We start from the raw sequence: 23,377 nt of genomic DNA on the forward strand, positions 1-23,377 counted from the left end.
AACACTGACTCATGAATTCCCTCAGATGTTGGACATACTAAGCACTCTCTCCCACGATTAGCACGAATTTTCCGGTGTTGTGGTCTGTCCTGTTCTCCCCAGCGAAAAGTGGCCGTGAGCAAAAAGGCTTATGATGTAGAAGGGTACCTTTGCAAAAACATCGGGGGTGGAAGCGGAATAATTTGATTTCAGTTATTCATTATTCCTTCCATTTTTTTCCGAGTTATTCATTATTTATTATTGAAATTTTGTTCTATATTCAATTTTCCGAATTCGTTGTTCTTTAACGGAAACCGTAAAATTCTTTATTCCGAATTTTCGAACGCTAAATGTTCCTTATACTTCTTTCTTTTTTTAAGCCGTTACCCGTTATAAGTGACTTTGCTGTTTGCTGGTACGCGTTACTTAAATATTGACCTTCAGGACCTTGTCATAACATTTAGTGTCTTACCCTACGTGTGATTTCCTTGTACGAAAGCTATTTCGAGTGCGGTTTCAAAAGAAGTGGTTTGAGGGATCCGCCCTGATTTCGTACTGGCACGCCGAGATCAGTGTGTTGTTAGGAGAAGCAGTGATTCTGAAAGATGTCTCAAACATGACGTAACACCGATGTAATACGTTGAGTTTGCGGTTTGTTAAAGGTAAACAAACGTTTCCGCTAAGACCTTTGCGGTATCTGTGGGATTAGATATGTATTTCAGTATGACACGTCCATGGGAATTTTATTCGGGTTTTTCTGCAAGTTAATCAAATGGGAATTTCCCTAGTTGCTTTTCTCAACGACTACCAGTTTTCGTCTTGTAGCTCACAGCCCCTATTACCTCATTTAACCAGTTCCATCTGTCTTTCCTTAGTGAAATCTGATGTGCTTGAGCTCCACTTTTTCGTTGTGATTAATGAAAAGGAAATTTTCCATTGTAACAAGCTGCTTTGCCGGGTGGTGTAGCTACCGAATGAAAACCGTCATTCACATTTCTCAATTTCTTGCCAAAACTGGTTTACGTCTTGTGGTTTGCAAGAAAATTCTTGTTTAAACTTAAAGGTGCTTACCCAAGCACATTCCTAGCCACTTCAAAGTTGAAGTATGGAAATTTTAAATCGTCGAGATTTTAGAACTCTCGAGCTAAGAGAAAACGAGTTTATCTATCTAAACAGAAGATGCGAAAAGACGACAGTGTTTCCTACTTTGGAAAACCCCCGCTATCGACAGATGCCTGCTACATCATTTAGCACGAAAACACAATGGCTCGAACAAAGGGCTTGAAGATTTCGTGCCGGCGAATCCAGCAGATTAAACTGCTGGGCCACGTGCGCCGCCTTTTTTTCTCTGACGAGAGTTAATATATGAAAACCATACATATTTGAACTGCGGAGAGAATCAAGTTAAAATGCTGATCATCGCAGTTATGAATCAACGTTACTTGAGCAGTGACGAAAGGAAAGCGTGAAAAATTCGGGCTTCAACGGGATTCTCTCTTGTCACGCAACAATTTGATTAGGGCAGCGATTAAGAGCCGGAAATGACGCTACTGTAAATATATATTGTGATATTTTTTCTCACGCTTTTTTGAAACCTTTGACTGTGAACGAAGGTAGACCCTCGTTTTCAGCTTTCATTGATACGCCGTGAATTAGTCTGTGAATAAACGTAGAGTTCTGTAATACATGTGACATTCTTGGATACGCGGCCTGAGGATTCAGCAAACTCTTAACCTCTTTTGAAAAGTTTTTCAGGTGCTCTTCCATTGAACAATAGGCTAGGTTCATGTTTACTGAAATTCCAAACGGTGGCACATTTTCTAAAACGCAAATCTCAGTCCAACATTCACCGTTTAGCGTAAACGCCATGGTAAATCTCTCTAATGAAATCGGCGACGTGTAAAACACGCACAAAAGACACCCCAGTTATTGACCTCTGATGGACTCCCATCTTGCAGGAGATGACAAACTGTTCTTAAATTTCTCAAACTGTGTACAATTCATGGGACAAGGTTCGATCCTTTCAATCACTTTTCCATAAATAACTAATCTTTGCCAAAGATTTGACATCAGTATCGAATAATCGACTTTGACGAAGGCAACAGGTCATTATTATAAAAGTAATGTAACGGAATTGTTGTTATTAACAGCGGGGTAGAAATCGATTCCAACTTTAAGCAGCGCAATTTCACGCAGATTACAGGGATGTCTTGTGCAAATAGGACAATAACATGACTTTTGGGAAGGGCATATAGTTTATTTGTGGCCCGAGTAGCTTTGAGGGACACAAATTCTGTAAACTTAATGCCCTCCAAAGTACATGTGATTATCATTGCACAAGGCCAAATCGTACAAATTCATTTAATAAGAAAAAAAAAGTTTAACAGAGAGGTAGCATGAAATTATCGTGGAAAGTTGTTACTACAATACGATCAGCTAGCTAAACAAGAGCAAACTGAAAAGTCATCCACAAAAACTCAGTCGCGAGACTAGGAGACTCTGCAATTGAAATGGTATCCTCAGGATCTCTTTGGCTGAGTGAAGTTTTTTTGATATCTCTGCAGCCATTTAGTACCAGGGCGGCAAATGCATTTTAGCCTTGGAATTTCCCGTTTTGGCCCGCAAAAAGGCGCGTTTTATAGAGAGCAGTTTGCCGTTTGGCCGCGCGTATTGATAATAATGGTGATTCATAATATGTGATTGGTAAGCTGTGTAGGCCAAAACTTAGCAAGCACGTGACTTTACAAAAAATGGTTAAACCAAACTGCGAGGCAGTTTGTTATATTAACTATGGAATAATTATGGGCTTATCGCTTGGAAGTTAGTTAAAGGGGCTATGTCACGCAAAATGATGTAATTTCATGACACTCAAAACGCCTAAAAAGTACAATGAAACAGTGAACTGTTGAACAATATAAAAGAAATACAGCAAAAGGAAAGAGAAGCCATGGATGGACACACATGGACAAAATTGAAACAGATTGCATTTGGGTAATCTTAAGAAAAGTCGGCCACACATTTTTCAACTTTATGGCAAATCGCCTGGATAAAGGTCGTTTTTTTCTCAGAATCGTTTCCCTTGTGATGCAATTAAATGTAAAGGAATTCCACATAAAGTTGAAAAATGTGTGGCCGACTTTTCTCAAGATTACCCAAATGCAATCAAAAAATGTCTGGAGCAGATTCATAGCAACCTTCGCAATTAGAATTTTTGAATGTGGCTCTAAATCCGCTCCCGAGATTTTTTTAAAACTTTACAGAGAGTTTCACCTTAGCCTGCTTATCACTTTTCAGCGATAATGAGACCAAATTGTTGAAACCGGTTTGAGCCACCTTAAGTCAATCCTTTAGTTCTTGATTTAAGGATATGTGAGACATTTGACGGCTGATATTGGCTTGCCCATTTGACGGGTGACGGTAAAATTGTTGCGTTTTTGACGATTGACGGTTAAATTTTTGGCCATTTGACGGTTGACCGTTAACCCTATTGACACCCTCTTAGAAGTGCTAACAGTTAAGCCTCAATATTGTTTTATGCCTAATGACAGGGGCACCCAACGAATCTGTTCCTCACATTATCTGTTCCCCAGAGGAATCTTGCTGGCTGGCAAAAATACTGGTGTTTCGATGAGCTGGCTGGGAAACTTTGTTATTGATAAAGGTTTTGCCTGGGAATTACTGACTTCTTTCTAGCATTTCAACCCGAGCTGGCTGTAGCCGGAAACTCTGAAGACTGAAGACGACTAAAAAAAAATAAAAAAAAAAAGGGCCCCTTCCCTCTCCCAGAGAACAGTCACAAACATACGACGGCTGGTCAGAGTGATTGCGCTTGCGGAAAAAACATGTTTTGTCCCGGTTTTGTCTCTTTTGTTCGGTCGTTTTGGATCGAGGGATTTGAAAGCGCGCGGAATTCCTGGCTGGGAAATAAATTTGATCAGCTGGCTGGGAAACCAACCAATTTTATCTAGCTGGCTGGGAAATTTCTTGTGTGTCTTGCTGGGAAAAAGGTGTTTTCCCAGCAACACTGAAAAACACCTGAAAATGCCTTAATAACATTTATTTTCATTAACTGGGGTATAATAATACATTTTACAACAAATTGGTCGTTGGGTGCCTCTGTAATGAGGCCTATGGTTAGCACTTCTAAAGGGTTTAGGCTTTTTCAACAGTTACATTATAATCTTAGTCTGCATTTTACCCCTGGTCTGCAGTATGCAGTTTACTCTGACCAACTCGAAAATCCAACTCGTAAATCCAACTCGAAATCCAATTCGAAATCCAAAGTCGATAATTAGTCTGTCTCGAACCTCGACTCTGTTCTTTTGTTGCTACACATTTCGAGACTAGCCTATTGCAACGTCTTCATACCAAGCCATTTACAATCGAGGATAGAGGCGAAATCATTCGAGTCTTAATCAATGTGTTTTTCATTTCTTGGTTTTTAGCTCAATGATTCATGATTTTTAAAAGCGATTTTGTACATTCCCTGGATCGGAAGTAATTAATTTATGCATGTATTTTGTAGCTTTCCTCAGTGTCCTTGTCAGTCATGATTCCCCGACCCGAGTTATTAAAACAAAGATTCGTGATTCTTAAAGGATTTTAAGCTATGATTCATGATTAAAAATAAATAACAATAATTTGTATAGCGCAAATTCCACACAATGTTCCAATGCGCTTCACAATAAAATAACACAGTTCAAAAATCGGATACAATAATTAATACAATTATTAAAATAAAATAAAGTAAAATAAAATAAAACACTGCATACAAATACTAATTTACTATAATATCGCGCCTAGGTTATGATAAAAATGCTATTCGAAAAAGGTGAGTTTTTAACTTTGATTTAAAAATATCCAACGACCTGGAGTCTCTAACTTCGAATGGTAATGCATTCCAGAGTTTTGGTGCTGCACAAGTAAACGACCTGTCACCAAGTGTCACTTTAGATTTAAAGCTGGGTTGCTTAAGCAAGCGGGTGTCACAAGAACTTCTCAGGTGATAGCATGACTGGGGCTTCAGAGAAATCAATGAATCCAAATAAGTAGGAGCTGTGCCATGCAAGATCTTAAAAGTTAACAGAAGAATCTTGAATACAATTCTAAACTGAATCGGTAACCAGTGCAACTTGATTAGGATAGGTGTTATATGACAATATCGACCCTCAGCAAATATAAGACTAGCACAGGCATTCTGCACACGTTGTAATTTGATCAATGAGCAATTTGGCAGACGATACAATAAACTGTTACAGTAGTCCAGACGACTAGATATAAAAGCATGAACGAGTGACTCTGTTGACTTATTGGAGAGATACTTCCGGATCCGACGAATGTTATACAAATAGAAGAATGATGAATTACAAGTTTTAGAAATATGCTCCTTCATGGAGATATTGGCATCTAACCACGAGCCAAGGTTCCTAGCGACAGGCACAGGGTAAATGTTGGTATTACCTACGCGAATATGAGTGATAACTACCTTATCAAGCTGTTGCGGTGTATATGAAGTTCAGTTTTTTGGTCATTTAGTTTAAGATCATCATGTAGCATCCAAGCACGATTGTCATCAATGCAGCTTTCCAGTAACTCCGCAGCATTAAGTTGATCAAGACTGTCGTTTGGGCAGAATGAGATGTATACCTGCGAGTCATCCGCATAGCAATGCACCGTAGGAAAATGATGTCTGATAATCTCGAAGAGTTTACTCGAATACAGAGTAAATAATAACGGGCCCAAGCAAGAACCTTGAGGGACACCACATTGCAACTCGAATTCTGCAGAGAGGGTCTCATTAATGGCTATTTGCTGAGACCTTCCAGAGAGGTAAGACGAAAACCAGGAGAGAACTTTTCCATTAACACCAAATGTGAACTGAAGTCGATGCAATAAAGTGTAATGATTCCGCTTCCATCCCGAAATTTGCTCAAGCAGCTATGGAGATCATAGTCAATTGACTAAAATTAACAAACAAGTGTACAATTGTTGTGAAAATTGTTAGAACTTTGTTATTACTGATCTCATATAGACCCGTCACTGCATCTCTTGTTGTAAATTTTGACGTTATTGTATGTGAAGTTGTTCTATTTGCTTTAAGGATAAGTTAAATACTTTTAAATAGCGTCTTACTAAAGATCGCGAAATTAAAGTGATTCATAGTACAAGAATTTCGCAAAATCGCGAAATTAACGTGTCGCGAAAATTTCATTCAATAAGGTATATTATTATGTGACTAGCTCCGTGCCTGTACGATACTAATAGCGCGCGTTATAGGTAGAACGTCTAGAGCATATGGAACACTGTCTTATACAGTTTATTGAAAAAAACACTCAACTTAGAACGACGTCGACTCAAAACGTTTCTTGAGTCGTTGTTTTCAAGATCATATTTAACATCCCTGGGTAAGGGGCTTTGTGAATGTTTTTAGCTTATCTTTTTTTCCTTCCGATAAATTTTTTAGAAGTGTTTTTGGTTTAAAGGGGATAATTTGAAAACAAATATTATGAAATAAAAAGATATATGTTACCGTGCTCATTTAAGAGTAAACCATCATCGTACCTGTCTTTCTCGATTATCGTAGATCGAAACAACAAAATTCGCCATGTTCTCAGAATGCGCGCGCTTATTCGCAAAGAATTATGGTCATTCACAAATGCTCTCACGTGTTTTGAGAACTGTTTCAGCGTGTATGATCGACTTACACCATATTTAAAATGTTACAAATTCGAATTTTTTTTTAAATATTGACAGACCATATGCGCAGCACACGATAAGCGGTGCAATACTGAGGAATCACCTTAACAATGTCTTACGTCATGTTATCTGTGTGGTGCTTTGTTTGCCACCTGTTACAGTGGTTTATGTTATATCGATCAATCTTGCAATCAACTTAGAGTTTCATAAGTATTTGTAATAATTATCTTTCAGTTTTTACGTGATTCCAAGCCAACATTAGACGAGTTCAAAAAGAAGAGAGATTTGGTTTTGGACTTCGTAGTATCTTCCTCCGGGTGACCAGACCAAATCCCAGTTTTCTTAGAAATACCAGTCCCTGCTACTAGAATCGCAACCCGAGTTATGATAAGGAAAATATAATTTTGGAGCATCGATATGTTTTATGAAGCAGTTAATGATAAGTCTCAAAACGAAACATGAGATTAATGGAAAACGGAGGCAATAAAGACAGCGCAAGGTATAATTTGTAGCTGCGTGGAATTGCTTACCCAAGTGTCCGCTGAAAAAGGCCAGCTATCACCTGGCACATAAAAGCATTCTGAATGATGCAGTCTCCCGTTTCTCTACGTCACCTTCAGTGTCACTGTCATCATCATCATCATTGCTAAATTCATCAGCGTAAGTATAATCACCAGTATCCTCCTCGGAGTCTTCGCCCTCTTCACTAGACCCACAACAATAGCTAGGTCGAAGGTCTTGCAAATCGGTAGGGTACGTTCAAGGACGTTTCAGTTCCTGTGCCAGACACATTTGCTATGGCGCCTTTCCCAATACCTCATCTGAGCTTCTTCTTTTCGAGTGATTGCATTGGTTGCGCTGGATTTAGGGAAGTCAATTCGTGCTAGTGAAGCCGTATTGGTGGTAGGGATGTTGTAGGTAGAGAGCTTTGAGGTTCAATAACAAGTCCGTTAGCATCAGGAAGAGCATCACTCTCACATGGCAGTGGCCAGGAACGCAAGAAAACCTCATGAAATGTTTGATATCAGGAATTTTGAGCAGAACTAATACCTGATAATCTCTGATAATGCAAATCCCATTCGCTCTAAGGACTCTTTATCTCTCATTCTTAGTAACGAAATCCCAGTTCGCAGTGATCAAATCTTATTTTCCCACCGAAAAATCGGCTTCCGGAGACTGATGCAACAATTCCAAATTTCATTTGGAGCGCTCGAAGCTCCCTAAATAATAGTGACTTTTGACTCCAGCACGTTTCTCAATAGATTTGCACCCCTTCCTTGCTCGAAGGAGAAGACACAGATGTTGGTAAGAGACGCTTTATTCTGCCTGAATAAATCGTCTTGAATAAATAAATCATCTTGGCTCGAAGTTAATTCTTTCACCTAAAGTCAAGTTTATTCCACAGGGATGACATACACGATCCGAAAATATGTCTGATGGTGCTATTTTCAGACCAATCGTGGCCGAAAGTTTTGCCCAAGTCACATTTTGACGTACTTCGCGCCTCGATTTCTTGAATAGGTTTTGCGCAGAAATGTACAAAGTCTTCTGGAATTACCCATATTAACCGTAAGCTGACAAAAGTCAATCTACAGCTGTTATTAAGATTTGTCGTTTTCAACTGAAAAGGAAAAGACTTTTCTCCCGTGCCTGGCATGTTCGCCGCCATGAAAAACCTCATCAGTAGATTATGTTAGGTTTAAGCGCCTCCTCTCGCATTGGTTGAATCTCCAAAAGCTTTCACAGCGTCAAGTATATATGCAAATGAGTGGAAATCGAAAAAACGGTCAATCCTGGCAGGTGGTTCTTCTTTCCCCACGCCTCTGCCTTCTCGTGGCTTTACCGCTCGAGATCGCTCGCTTCCCGCGCAACAACAGAACCGCCAGCTTCGCAGGCTATTTTATAACGTGTTCAATTCTGCCCTTCAGGCCGGCATCCAACGTAATAAATATATTCATTATAAAATATAGAGACGAGTGGTTAGGGTACTTGTCTTGTGATCCGGAGATCCAGGGTTCAAGACCAGTTCTGACCACTATACGAAATTGACTTTGATAGTCCCTGGTTCCACTTCCCCGCTTCACTTGTAAGTAGCCAACAGGTTTGCCCCTTGCCAGTTGGCGTTCTTGAAGTCAATGTTGTTGTTGTTGTTCTCTTGTTTTGTGTGTCATTTGCCCTGAAAAGCCCGTAGTGACCAATTATGTACATATGTTTGTAAACTGTTCCCATCATAATATACTTCGGACAGATACAAAACATGTAATTAACGGATCCTCTTTTCTTTCCCTGAAGATGACCTAGTTTTGGAAACATTTGCATATTTTTTTATGAATTTAAACTAATTGTCCATTTCTTCCTTCCTTGCAAGGTGAGGTTGAGCAGCGATCCATCATTGTAAGAATTCCTCGAATTCAAATAGCAGCAAAAGAGGATTTTCGTACTAGGGACACAGGTAAGCAAAAGTTATCAAATGAATGCTATTAAGCTGTACTGAATCTGAACGATAGACAAGACTCGAGAAAAACAACCTTTTCTCTTCTTGCCATGTGAAAGGAGCCATATAATATTTGCCTCAAATTCCTGTTGAAAAAAAAAGAAAAACCCTCCAGCTGCCGGCTTCGAACACTTCCACATCAACTGAACTGGACTAGTATATTTTGAATACTATAAAAACGTCTGCCAAGGAATTAATGAGCCAGCCATTGACCTGCAGACTTCATGATAACTGTGTGCTAACAGGTAAAAACCACAAACCCTTTTTGGCCCTCGACTACAGTCACTCTTCGTAGCCTAATACCACCTAGTGCAATTAAAAAGCGGCTGTTCTTCTCTCAGTATCTTACCTTGGCAGTCAATTTGCGACGATACAAGGAAACAAGAACGCTGAAGACGTGTTTTACAAAATTTGAAAAAAACAAAAAAAAACAAAAAGAAAAACAAGACATCTTTAACTTAAGCAAGATCAAGGCTACCTCAACCATTTCTCCTCATCTTGTATAATATTTATCATTATTACTTTTTTATTACACTTGACTCCCATGTCATCTTGCCGCCAGCGCTCTCTTCAACCAGGTTCGCAATTATGCTTGATGCTTCTATTCAGTTCTATAACAACCGACAAAAGGGTTGAGATACTTACCCCGTTTTAAGAATGTTGGACAAATTTCCCCATCCCTTAATCTTTTCATCTAACCCCCCCTCCCCCTAACATAATTTTTTTACCCCCAAAACTTACTTTTTCCATTAGCAAAATTGAATGGGGCAGTGCAAGCGGAAAATGTTAATACGTAAAGATAAATTTCTTATAATTGAGATGTTCCAGGAAAGTGCCTCAACTACTTTTGTCGTTCATCGTAGCTCCCTGTAATGTCAAGGCAAACAAGCTTTAGTTTTGGCTCGTTTGTAATTTTGGTTAGAGGATTCCGAACTCCTGCTTACTATCCTTACTGCTTGTTCATTGATTAACTCGTGCGTTTGTTCCACGAGACTCCAAGTAATATACTTTTGTTCAAAAGCGTTTATTTTCTTCAAAAAACATTCTGTGTCGGTTGCGTCATCCTTAAGGGTCACGGAAATCGGCGTTAAAAAGAACAGACAACGTCTCTGTAATATCGAAATATTCAAAGAGTTAGACATATCACTTACCGCCGATCGTAATGCGGTCTTTATCTCACACTGAAGCTGATATTTTGACGTTTCTTTACACTGTTCAATCTGGCCAATGACGACATAGCGATGGTGCTAGTATCTTGACTTCATTGGTCGATCGGACCCACCAACATACATTTATTTGGTAACGCGAGTTAATAAATGGGCAACTGTACAGCTGATGTGGAGCTACGACGACTAATATAACATCGCCTGACATAAAAATCCGGAATGTTTGAGTACATGGATAGTCAGTCGCACCAGATTTGTTACAGCTTATTACCCAATTACTTTACTATAATGAGCTACAGCTGTTTTTCAGATATAGTAACAGGCCGTCCAACAGTAACCGATTGTTTTGCTACAGCAAGAGTTGCACTTCGGCTTTTCACTAATTTTCATTCATAATAACAGCAGCAAATGTCCTAGCGGCACGAGCCACTGCCGCTAGTTCTCCCTGGTTGATGCTTTATTCCGATTCGAAACCTCGTGCCAGTACCAACCTGGAACGAACATTCGTTTCGAAATGAAATCAGTCTTACAGAAGACTGGATCGGGTAGCGCATGGGCTCGACTGTTTTTAAACCTTGTTTTTGCTTTCTTTAAATTCCGAGAAGTAGGCGGGGAATTTCCCTTTAATATGAAAGTGAAAAGTGAAATCAAAACATTTTATTAATTTACCATTTCAATTCTTATGAATGTCAAATTTTAAAGTGCGTTTCCCCTTTTCGTGGTTTTAGCGAGAGAACTATGAGGTAAATCCTCTTTGAGATTTTCCCTGAAATGGCTTAATTTGGAGGATCATGCAATTTATGAAACAAATGTAAGTTATCCCGGTTACTTCATTTGTGTTTAGTTGCAAACCTTCTTCACAATTAGTACGAATTCTGCGATCGGCGACAATATACTCATTTTACCTATGGTTTAGTTTAAAGCCGTAAGGTTTCAAATCTTAAAGTAACAACTTAAGCGAAGCGAAGCAAATGAACGTACTCAACAACCGGACGTCGCTGTCTTCGATTTCTTCGTTTCAGCATTTCTGACGGATTCGAAAAAATACGGGAAGAAAATTGCTTTTTTAATTTATAACTCAGTGTTCTTTCGAACTAAGATCATCATGAAATATTTCAGACTTGGGTTATACGAGCCGCCTTTTTGTACTAATAATTCGACATACGTTCACATTTCGATGCGTTCAAAAAGCATGAGTCGCTGTTTCTCTCTCTCTGGTGCTATAACTGCATGAAAAGTCTTCCAGGGCAGCCTCGATTCATCTCTCCGACTCTAAAGGCGCCCACAATCGAGGAAACCATGTTGTGGACACTTTGTTGCGGAAGCAATGATTCCCCGTTTGCGGCCCCAGGAAACATTTGTTGCGGAAACAAAATTTGCTTCTCGGGAAGCAAAAATGGTTATGAATTTGTTCCGAAACATTTTGCTTCCAAAGCAGATGCTTCCTCGTTTGCGCGCCAAGGAAACATTTCGGGAAAATTGCGGGCGCCTTAAGGCTACCACTTCCACTCAGGCGTATTTACGCAGGCTCCAAACATAACTGCCTTTCTTCCACCTTTTGTGTCCAGGTTTCGACATGAGCCCATGAGTATTCATGGGGTCCAGGCGTTGACTTGAATTTAAGTTAATTGAGCCTTTTTTAAGTGATATCCAAATTAGTGCATTGTGTCATTCACTTAATTTGCTCCGCTTTACCATAATCTACTCCCTCCCTCCATCCCTCCCTCACTCAATGCACTCACTCACTCATTACCTTCCTCATTCCGTCCCTGCCTCTCTCCCTCCCTCACTCCCTCGCTCCCTCACTCAGTCACTCACTCAGTCACTCAGTCACTCAGTCACTCACTCAGTCAGTCACCATCTCACTCAATACTTCCCTTTGGAGAGTAAGGCGCAATAAAGAATACTATTACTATTTCTCAACAACTCACTCCCTCAGTCATTCTTTGTTTATTCATTGTCAATTTTGTCAAATACAAACATACCGTTCAGAAATTTACATGTAAACTCAATAGCTCTTCGCCACGCTAAACTGGCCATTACACTATATTACAGTAGCCTACACAGACAATGTACTTTCCTGACAATATGGTCTCGATCCTCACTTGTGGGACAAAACACCTTTTGCGCAGAAAGCTGAAATCGATTTTAGACATAGAAGTTTTGCCCTCTGAAGATTTAGGTTTTCGCTTTAAGTGCGGATCATAGAATGATACAAGTGTCTCTAATTTCTATGCACGCATAGATATATTTGAGATATAACAAAGGAAATAATTTAACTTTGGACTCCTTCCTTTTTGCCTGTGTAAAAAGATATTATATTTGGTAAAGTTTATTTTTTTTAGATTTGTCCGGCCCCAGACTCAAAGCCATAAGTAACTTAACGTGCCTGAAGCCGGGAAAAGACATCGGTACAAAACGTTTATTAATTTTATGCGTGAAGTCATTTGAGTAAATTATTGATTTAAATAGCTGTCCGTTCATTTACCTGTTTATTGACTCGAAAAGTACTGTCATTTAGTTGATTATAGATCTATCCGTCATTTATCTCACATTTACACGATAACTCATTCTTTATTTTCTTTATTTTGATATTAACTTCAATATCTTGCTACACGAGTTATATTATTGATTAACTAAGTGGTTCAGCTTAGTAAACCACTAGGCAAAGACGAGATTAACACAAGGAAGAGGATGTTTCGATGCAATCCTTGATTTGAGGCAAACGAGCGAGAATACCATCAAATATGATAGGCAACTGAATAATGTGGACTAGGAGAAAGCCTTTGACCACGTGAACAGAGACAAATGTAGCGTGTGCTGGAACAGAATTTGTGCCCTCTCCACAAAGAGAATGAGCACCGTTCGAATTAACATCTAAAGAACTTACATATTGGGTTCGGAGCCAAATCAGGGATCAGACAAGGGTTTATGTTGTCACCATTATCAATCATTATCTACATGGACAGAATCACAAAAAGAGCGTCCATTTTGACATTAGAGACCCTGAATGGACTGCTGCATGTTTGCTGATGACCAGAGCCTCCCTCATGAGAATGAACGAGATTTCTAGGCCCACACAACCAGCTTTAATAGCTCATTTTGAAGAAAATACCGTGAAGATCAGCACCATTAAGGCAAAGACGAGGAAGTTATACAGTTTTACGACTGAATTTCGTTGACTTCTTTTTTATTTTGTGATAACGAGGATGTGATCTTCGTGTAGCCATATTTGCGTTCGACATGAGAAGAACGCAATTTCTGATCTTGGGTATCCTGTGCATGGAATGAGCTTTAGCAAGTTCTTGTTTTTGTTCAGGGTCATCTTGAATTACGTCAGTCGTGTATGCGCATCTCTCAGTTTTGATACGTCGCATGCGGAAATGACGACCGTGCACCTTGTGATTGTTTGTATGCAGTCAATTTACACCAACACGCTGCAGGTTTTTGGCAAGATACATTTTGAGTAATAATCTCTCAGATAACTTCAACAAATTCCAGATTTTCACAAATTTAGTTTTTGTGTCGTCATCACCTCGTTACTCCAAACTTTCCATTTTTAGCCACATTCCACAAGGCTCACATATCAATTCTTTCCATAGACGTTCTTTACATAAAAGGATCGTTTTCATGGCATCTCGGCCTTCTAACGAACGCACTTCATAATCAATGATTACCCCTAGATTTATGTCTCCTTATGTGATGAATGGTCAGGATTCAGGATTCAGGATTTCGATTCAAAAGAGGCATTACGATGTACATGGCGTCTTCGAAAGGCAACAACATGTCTAATATCGTGATGGTCTCCCCGACAGATACCAACCCCACCCGACAGGGATTATCTTTAGTGAACTTTTTGTCGTGAAAGCATCTCAAAGGATCAAGCTGTTAGTCAGTATTGACCACTGTCAAGCTGAATTTGGTGATTCAAAGGCCTTTCTCACGTATATTACTGTACTTTATTCACACGAAAAGTAGAACTAATAACCACAGGAATGCTTTGAAAAAGAAGTTGAAGTGATCTCAGAAATGATCGATATCTCAGCCTCGATGCCAATGCTACTCGATTCTCTTTTATTTTCTTCAATCTTTCTGGGTTTAGCATTTTACTTGTAACCACTTTAATACTTTAAATTACTTTAAAGTGGTTACTAGTAACATACTAAACCTAGAACGATTGAAGAAAATAAAAAACAGGGGCTATTTAAGTTGTATCGTTTCCTCAGAAACGATGCGTAGTTATTTTAACGAAAACTTACCTTATTAAACAAACAGATCGCACTTATGATTCATAATTCTGAGTTTGGCCAAGGGCACAGTCTTTTAATCGTATCAAACCAGTCAAAGCACTCGGCAATTTATTGAAACCATCTCAAAAAGTAAAAGCTCGTATCCTCAAACTTTGGTCTTATAAGATTAATTCTTTCCCTTTTCCTTCCACTTTGCTTCCAAAGCGACTGTCGAACGCACTTTAATAATCGGAGATTACTACTACTTGTTTTTAATAAAAGCGGATGTTCAGCGCTTTTATTATTTATTGTTCCCTTGTTCCCTTTGAAAATTTGCTCGTGTTCCCTTGTTCACGAAATTACTTCCACACTTTGTTCTCAGCTTTTTTATCCCTAAAATGGTTTATGTTCCCTTGTTCCCTAAGATATTTTGTCCTTGTTCCCCTGTTCGACAGTTCAAATTAGCCATCTTCCCTCGTTTCCCAAAAACCCTGGCCTCGCTTTGAAACACATTGCCGTCACCTAATATGCAGAACGCCTAGCAACTTCAACATATACATCAACAATACTAAACTAAAACAGGTACAAATACCTGGGCACGAAATCAGCTGAGAATGGGCGGTCAAAAAGAGAGAGATCTTGCCCCATCACTGAAACATCCTGACATTCCATTGGAGACTGAGTGCAAGGTCCTCCACTTCACCTTTCTTCCAACACTAACAAACCATTACCAAACCTGGACACTTGAACGCAAAAGAGGTCTCTGGGAAAGCGTCAATTAGGCCAGACGCGATAAGATTTCAATCTCCCAGATCAGAGAAATAATAATGATAATGACAATGACAATGACAATGACAATGACAATGATAATGATAATAAATGATATTTACCCAGAAAGCTCGACGCACGCGAAAGTAGTTTTCAGTGAGGTCCTGCATTCGATCGAATTGAAATTTAGAAATGTTGTTTTCTGAGCAGAGGGGAAAACCGGAGAACTCAGAGAAAGACCTCACGGTGCAGAGTAGAGAACCTACAACGAACTTAACCCACATATCGCCACGAGTCCGGAGTCGAACCCGGGCCACATTGGTGGGAGGCGAGTGCAATCGCCACTATTTTTTGGTCCCTTGGAACACCCACCAATGATCACCTCCATCAACATGGAATCAAGTGGTGCGGGCAGCTCGTTCGGAAGAGATGGAGTGATGGAGTCAAGGAAACCTCAAGGTCATACAAATGACATTTCCTAAACCCAAGCATTCAGATTGGCACTGTATAGAGGTCTCTTTCCTCCCGCGACACCTCTGGTATCGGCGGTAGACGAAAGCAAGAAGAGCGAGTAACTAAGGGCACATAGAGGGTCAGGATGGGGTGCTGGAATCTCAGCTGTGAGCTAAATTCTCGCCCCTTTCTCAGCTGTCAGCTACATTCTTGGCCGTTTCTCATCTAAAAGTTAAAATACACATTAACAATTCTCAGCTATCAGTTAAAAAGCACATCGTTTCTCAGCGAACAATTAAAATTTTGGCCGAATCTCAGCTATTAGTTAACCCCATACATACCCTCCACAAACACACTAGGTTCCTGGAACACGTATGTGCAGAAAGCTTAGTGCCCAACATCTCATTTGTAGTTCGCGACACGAGTTCGCCCTGTGCAATTCATGTAATGTTGTTTACTGTGCTAAAATGTGTATAAGTTTAACGGGCCATGCTTTTTCGTAACAACTTAACTTTTTGCTGCGAGCCTTAGCGAGCAGTAAATACTATTCGTGACCGTGTGGGGCCTCGGCTCTTTATATATGCGTTCCAACACTAGATCCGTTCACCGTAATTGTTGGTTGGTTGAAGATGATTTTGGAATGATGCAGTAAGTTGTATCAGTGGCATTTGCTGGTGCGCAATCGACCTTGTGCAATCGTCGATTAGTAGGTAAGGTTATATTTTTTTCTACAGATTTTTCCTGTCAAATGCAATTTGTCTCGGTCACAGTCTTACAAATTATTCCTAGGAAGTCGCCCTCCGTTTTACCATTCATAGTTCCAGAGATCCAGTCTTTTGCCTTCAGAAACAATATGTGTCTAAACCCAGTGAAATGTAAGGTTTTGGCGTTTGACTTTCTACACTAGAACGGTAATCAGTGCCCTCCAATTGCAACTGGCAGAACCATTGTGGAGCAAGTCGAGTCACCTGACCTGGACCAGACCTGACCTGGACGGTGCACGTTGACCATATAGTGAGAAACGCCAACCGCAGGCATTACGCCCTTAGACAACTTAAACGTTGTGGCGTTCCGACAGAAGATTTAGTTAGAGTTTGTTGCTCTCTAGTCAGGCCCATACTTGAGTACGCCTGTCCTGTCTTCGCAGCATTGCCACGGGACCTCGTGGATGCGATTGAGAGGATACAGAAGCGCGCCCTCAAAATAGTGTTCCCAGGTCAAGAGTAAATTGAGGCTTTACTGAGCGAGGGCCAATGTTGTCACTTTGCACGACAGGAGAATATCTGCCTGTAGAATGTTTATATCAAGGTACACCCTGAGAACCCTTTCTATAAGCTTGTTTTAAGCCGTCTCCTGGCGCGTAGCTCCCATTATTCTCTAAGGTCACATTCAAACATTATAGTTCAAACATTATAGTTATAGTTTGCAAACAAGTTCGCAAACCTAGTACAATCATAAATACCAGTTCACGATTACTGTCGGCTTCATGTTTGTGCGCTTGCTGAATAGTGAATATTATTTATTGCATTTATATTTACATCAATTATTTATTCCTATTATTATTATTATTATTATTATTATTATTATTAGTAGTAGTAGTAGTAGTGGTAGTATTATTGTTAGCTGACTTAATATGTAATTCAGTTGTAACACTGCAAAAGAGTAAATAAACATACATGTATGGCCGATCATTGGCAGGTGCTAAACTGCCGACGCCTTCGAGGAGATGAATTAAACTTTCAGGGCTTTCTTCAGCTCAAGCAAAACTTGAAATTCTCAAGGAGATCGCGATTAAATTATTTTTTTAGTCTTTATCAGTAATTCATTCACTTCTCAGGCGCCTCCAGCTGACTAGTAAAATCTCATAGCGTTAGACAGAGTAATGGGATGAACAGTAACAGATTGAACAAACAGAAGTCTCGACATGCTAATTATTCTGGTCAGAAAAAGCCAGAATCAGAAATTCGGCGTAGTTTTTCCTGTGCAAGAAAATTCGCAATAGGCGCTACGTGGCGGTTTTTCATTGGTGTAAAGCAGTGTGGTATCCTGGAAACGAGGTGGAGTTCGCCTCGTGCACGTTAAGGTGGTTGAAACCAGTTTTACAATTTTTAAGAAACCTTATTAGAAGGGTTATAACCATTACACTGTATTACAATGTTATGGCGCCATATGAAACACCAATTATTGCTTAACAAAATGCCCCCCATTATTGTGACGTAATAGGTTACCATGGAAACATGAAAGCTCTCCAAAAACACCTTATATTTTGTCTTTACTTGCTTAAATCTCAAAAACTAAACTCGGCTGTAGAATAGTAATAAGCAATCTAAGATAGAACTATCGTCAAAGTTTTAAAAGATTCCTGGGACCCGATTCGGAGCTTCCTTAAATTTTCGAAAAGTTAAGGTAGTTCTGAATCAGTGTTGTCTTAAAAGTGGTGAAAATGGTTCCAATCACCTTAAAAGAAAGCTGTTTTTATTTTACTGGGGCGCTCAAAATGCTTACAGATACAACCACCCGCCCACACTTAAAGATGTCGAGCGCCGTTATTGGAATGGGTCGTTTCGCAAACTCAAAGATACATGCCAACTTTATTGGTCAAAGTCTCTCTAAATAAATAGTTAGTTACAAGTCCGGGAAAAAACCCATCAAAGATCGACTAACGACCAAAGACCAAAAGGAAGGTGCAAACGGGACCTGGAGTCCCATGCAAGGCACCTCCCAACTTAATCAATAAAAATCTAAGGAAATGCTTATTGAAACTATGGTTGCCAGTGGCATCCACAATTACGTGCAAGACCCCATGAACATGGCTTGTCGGGGTCAAAGACATTTGCTAATTCATCATTGTACAAATTTAATTATACTATTCTTAAAAGTCTTTATGTTTAGAAAGTCGCTGGGTTGAATTAGTTTACATATAAGGGTCCATAATTTAATACTGCGATTAAAGAAGGAGGACTGATAAGTGTCTGTGTTACAGAAAGGCGTTTCCAAATACTTTATATCACTTTATTCAGATCGTCGAGTATGGCTGTGACTAACACTCTTAATAAAATTAATATCTATGTCAATCTAGCCATGCAAAGCGTTATAAAGAAATACTAAATCCCTGACCTCGAGGTCACAGGTAAGCGATAGCAGATCCAGATGAATCAGTCTCTCTTTATAGGACAGTTCACCTTGCTTGATTTGTAGAATCCAGCGTGTAGCTCTTCTCTGAACATTTTCAGCTTTCTACTTTAAGGTTTAGTGGCTGGGAGACCACACTTCAGTTGCATAGGGACTTTTCTAGTGCCAGGTACAAGGATCTTCTAACCTTAACGTCCATCAGCATGGGACAGGTGCGACGAAAGAAGACCGAGTAGCTTATTCGCTTTGGCGGTAACCATGAGAACTTGAGTTTCCCACGTTAATTTGCTTGTTATCATGACACCGAGATCTTTCTCCTCGTTCACGCGCTGTAGGTCAACGTGGTCAAGGTGGTAGTCATAGCGCACTGGATCTTTCTTCCGCGTCACTGCTAAGATCTTGCACTTTGATGCGTTGAAATTAATACTATTGTGAAGACTCCAGGAATCTAGGCTTGTTAGTGCTTGCTGCAATTTATCTGCGTCTAGATATGATAAGATACTTCCATACACCTTGGTGTCGTCTGCGTAAAGGGCTGTCAGAGCACCATCAGGCAAGGCACTTGCAAGGTCGTTGATAAAGATGATGAAGAGTAATGGGCCAAGCAGACTTCCTTGGGGCACTCTGGAGGTTACAGGGGCCCACCTGGAGGTGAATCCATCTACAACTACTCGTTGCTGCTAATCCTGCAGATAGTTCTTGAACCAATCATGTAGATGTCCAACTACTCCATAATAATAATAATAATTTCCACTTAATATAGCGCCTTTTAACATGATAAATGATCAAAAGCGCTTTACAAGAATCTATTAAAAAAATAAAACCCGAAACGAAAAATGCACACTTGACCACCCCCAAGCCCCCAAATGCCACTGCTAAGAATTACTTGTTGTGAGCTAGACTAAAAAGGTATGTCTTCAGATTCTTCTTAAAAATACTAAGTGATGTAATATCCATATCTCTCAACCTTCTCAAGAAGGATGGCGTGGTCCACAGAATCAAATGCTTTGGCAAAGTCCGGATACAAGATGTCTGTTTGAATGCTGTTGTCGAGATTTTTTTCCAGTGGAATGTAGGACTGACAATAACCGAGAAACACAGGAGCGATTTGGCATGAAACCGTGTTGTAATAGGGTGATAACGTTTTTTATATAATAGTAGAGACGTTTTCCAATACAGCATTCGAGTACCTTGTTTACCAGACACAAAAAGAAGATTGGCCTATAATTTGAAGCAGGCTCTTTAGAGTCTTTTTTTATGAACAGGTGTTACTTTAGCTTCTTTCCATTCCTTGGGCAAACAAGCTGTTTTGAGCGAGATGTTGAACATCATGCAAAGACTCGGGGCAATCTCGTTAGCACATTCTTTAGGAAGTCTGGTCGGAATCCCATCGGGACCACAGGCTTTCGTGATGTCAAGGTCCATTAAACACTTTGCGACTTCGTTAACCGAAAGACTTAATTCAGACAAAAGCGGGCAGGCAAAAGATTGATCATGAATATTCAAATAACTAGTGTTCATGTTTGTAGTCGACTGTGGCCTGAAGACAGAAGAAAAATGCGAGTTGAATAAATCTGCCTTATCAGCAGAACTGTTTGCAGTAACACCGTTGTAAGAGATAACATTTGGTTTGGAATGATTTCCGCACAGGTCCCTACTTCATTATGCATGCAGGACAAATTAATTATGCATTCGTGCTATTGTTTTGAAGAACAATACGTATGCCCAAGGGTATCGAATATATACATTGCTAATTTGTACTTACGGGATGATAAAGATTGGATCTCATTCTCTCTCTCTCACTCCTTCCCTCTCTTTTTTTTCCCTCTCTCTTTTCTCTGCCCTCTTTGCTCACACTGTGTTTGTTCCGTTACGTCCCAGCTTTCCTCTTTCGATTCCTTGTCGTGTCTTTCTATTCCAGATCCCGCTCGGCTTTTTCTGTCATTTTATATGTTTCCCGCAGTCTGCCTTCAACTCCGTACCACTGTAAACCTCTGGATTACTTGTCCCTGTTCTAGACCACTGAGCTAACGTGTCAAGTTGCCAATTCACACCTTGATAATAATATTTCTTTGGAATTCTGGAGGACAATTTACATAACAATGATAAGTAATTATATACACGTGCCGCCGAGAAAGGTGCAGATATTGTCACTAGAAGATAGAACTCATCTATAGCTATCTTCTATTTTAGAGTTATTTTAAAAAGACTGAGGGCAAGTCTAGAAATCTATAGCTAAAAGGTTCAAGAACCTCTAAAATCAGTACGCGATGTGGAATACTAGAATGGAAGAGGGGTTGGGGCTTCTAAAATCTCTAAACGTTCTACAGTTCTAGAATATCCATGGTCCATGTTGTGAAAGCTAAATAGCGCCAAAGCTAAAATTTTAAAAGAGTGCTTAGGCCTAATCACTGAAACGAGAACGAGAGCTTGGGCTTCATCAGTAAACGAGTGCTATATTCCTCACACGATCTCGGTAAAAAGTGTAGTTAACCGAACCGTAAAATGAAAGCTAAAATCCTAATCACGAAACGAGCGCTTAGGCTTTATCAGCAAACGAATGCTATATTCCTCACACGATCTCGGTAGAAAGTGTAGTTAACCGAACCGTAAAATGAAAGCTAAAATTAGGCCTGAATCACTGAAACAAGCGCTTAGGCTTAATCAGTAAACGAGTGCTATATTCATCACACTATCTCGTAAAGAGTGTGGATTAACCGAACCGTAACATGAAAGCTAAAATTTGAATAAAAGAACTTGACGATACTAGTTAGGCTTCATCAGTAAACGAGTGCTATATTCCTCACACGATCTCGGTAAAAAGTGTAGTTAACCGAACCGTAAAATGAAAACTAAAATTTTAAAAGAGTTCTTAGGCCTAATCACTGAAACGAGCGCTAAGGCTAATCAGTAAACGAGTGCTATATTCATAACACTATCTCGTAAAGAGTGTGATTAACCGAACCGTAACAGGAAAGTTAAAATTTTAATGAAAGAACGAAACTAGTTAGGCTTCATCAGTAAACTAGTGCTATATTCCTCACACGATCTCGGTAAAAAGTGTAGTTAACCGAACCGTAAAATGAAAGCTAAAATCCTAATCACTGAAACGAGCGCTTAGGCTTAATCAGTAAACGAGTGCTATATTCTTCACACGATCTCGGTAAAAAGTGTAGTTAACCGAATCGTAAAATGAAAGCTAACATTTTAAAAGAGTGCTTAGGCCTAATCACTGAAACGAGCGCTTAGGCTTAATCAGTAAACGAGTGCTATATTCATGACACTATCTCGTAAAGAGTGTGGATTAACCGAACCGTAACATGAAAGCTAACATTTGAATGAAAGAACGAGACTAGTTAGAAGACCTAGGGATCGTTTGATATTCTAGAACTTTAGAGATTTTAGAGATTTTAGAACCCCCAAAAGACCTTACATATTCTAGAGCTTTAGAAATCTTAGACTCACAACATGGACCATGGATATTCTAGAACTGTAGAACGTTTAGAGATTTTAGAGATTTTAGCTATCTTCTATTTTAGAGTTATTTTAAAAAGACGGAGGGGCTTTGGGGTTTCTAAAATCTCTAAACGTTCTACAGTTCTAGAATCATTTCATGGTCCATGTTGTGAGTCTAAGATTTCTAAAGCTCTAGGTCTTTTGGGGGTTCTGAAATCTCTACTGAAAATCTCTAAGTTCTAGAATATCAAACGAGCCCTAGCTCTTCTAACTAGAACAGTTCTAGAATGCTATAGAAGTACATAATGTCAAGACCTGCACCTCTATGCACGTGCCGTGCCGACCACCTACAAATGCATTGATTTTGCTTGACCTTTAATAATGCTAACCGTAACCGTAATTAGAACTGAAGACACTCTTTAGGCTTAAGGTTGATCCCAGTAAAATTCTTTTGGAGGTTAATCGAGTATTTCTGTGAATGTGTGACTTGCTTGTTTTTTCATACCTCGTGCTGCACACTTAAAAGCACACTGCACGGAAGAGTTACTGTATACCTTCTTGTGATTGGGGCATCCTTTATGCGCGTGTTCATTGAAGTATAAAATCTTTGAGTCGACGTTAACCCCACTCGGATCAAACTGTGAATTTTACAACCAGAATGGCCGCTCATGATACATCTGCAAATTTAAACTTATGGAAACTGTCTCGCCTTCTAGCCGATCACGAGCGGTGCATAGAGTGGTACAAAGAGCACAATCTACTCTCGTCGTCATTGAAATGCCCTAAACCTGAGTGCGGAAACGCACTCAAATGGCAAAGACGAACTGCATCGGGAGATTGATTTGTTTGGCGATACTCTCGAAAAAACTGCAATAGACAAGCTTCAATCCACTAGAAGTTATCGTTTTCTGGTAGTAAGCTTTCCCTTGAAAAAATCATAGCCCTAACTTACGCCTGGGCGCACAAATTCACCACAACACAAGCAGTGCACGAAACCGCTTTAG

The 23,377-nt window shown here is 39.7% G+C and overlaps 1 long non-coding RNA gene across 2 annotated transcripts in view; it reads left to right on the forward strand.

The window, feature by feature from the left end:
- Positions 1-472: 472 nt before the first annotated feature.
- LOC137974032 (uncharacterized) overlaps positions 473-23,377 on the forward strand; it is a 53,803-nt gene continuing 30,898 nt past the window's right edge. For both annotated transcript variants that reach the window (XR_011117374.1, XR_011117375.1), the window contains exons 1-2: positions 473-641; positions 9,044-9,127. This is a non-coding gene — a long non-coding RNA (uncharacterized lncRNA). The remainder of the gene's footprint in view (positions 642-9,043; positions 9,128-23,377) is intronic.

Source organism: Montipora foliosa, chromosome 10, assembly GCF_036669935.1.
Source record: "Montipora foliosa isolate CH-2021 chromosome 10, ASM3666993v2, whole genome shotgun sequence".
Taxonomy (NCBI): domain Eukaryota; kingdom Metazoa; phylum Cnidaria; class Anthozoa; order Scleractinia; family Acroporidae; genus Montipora; species Montipora foliosa.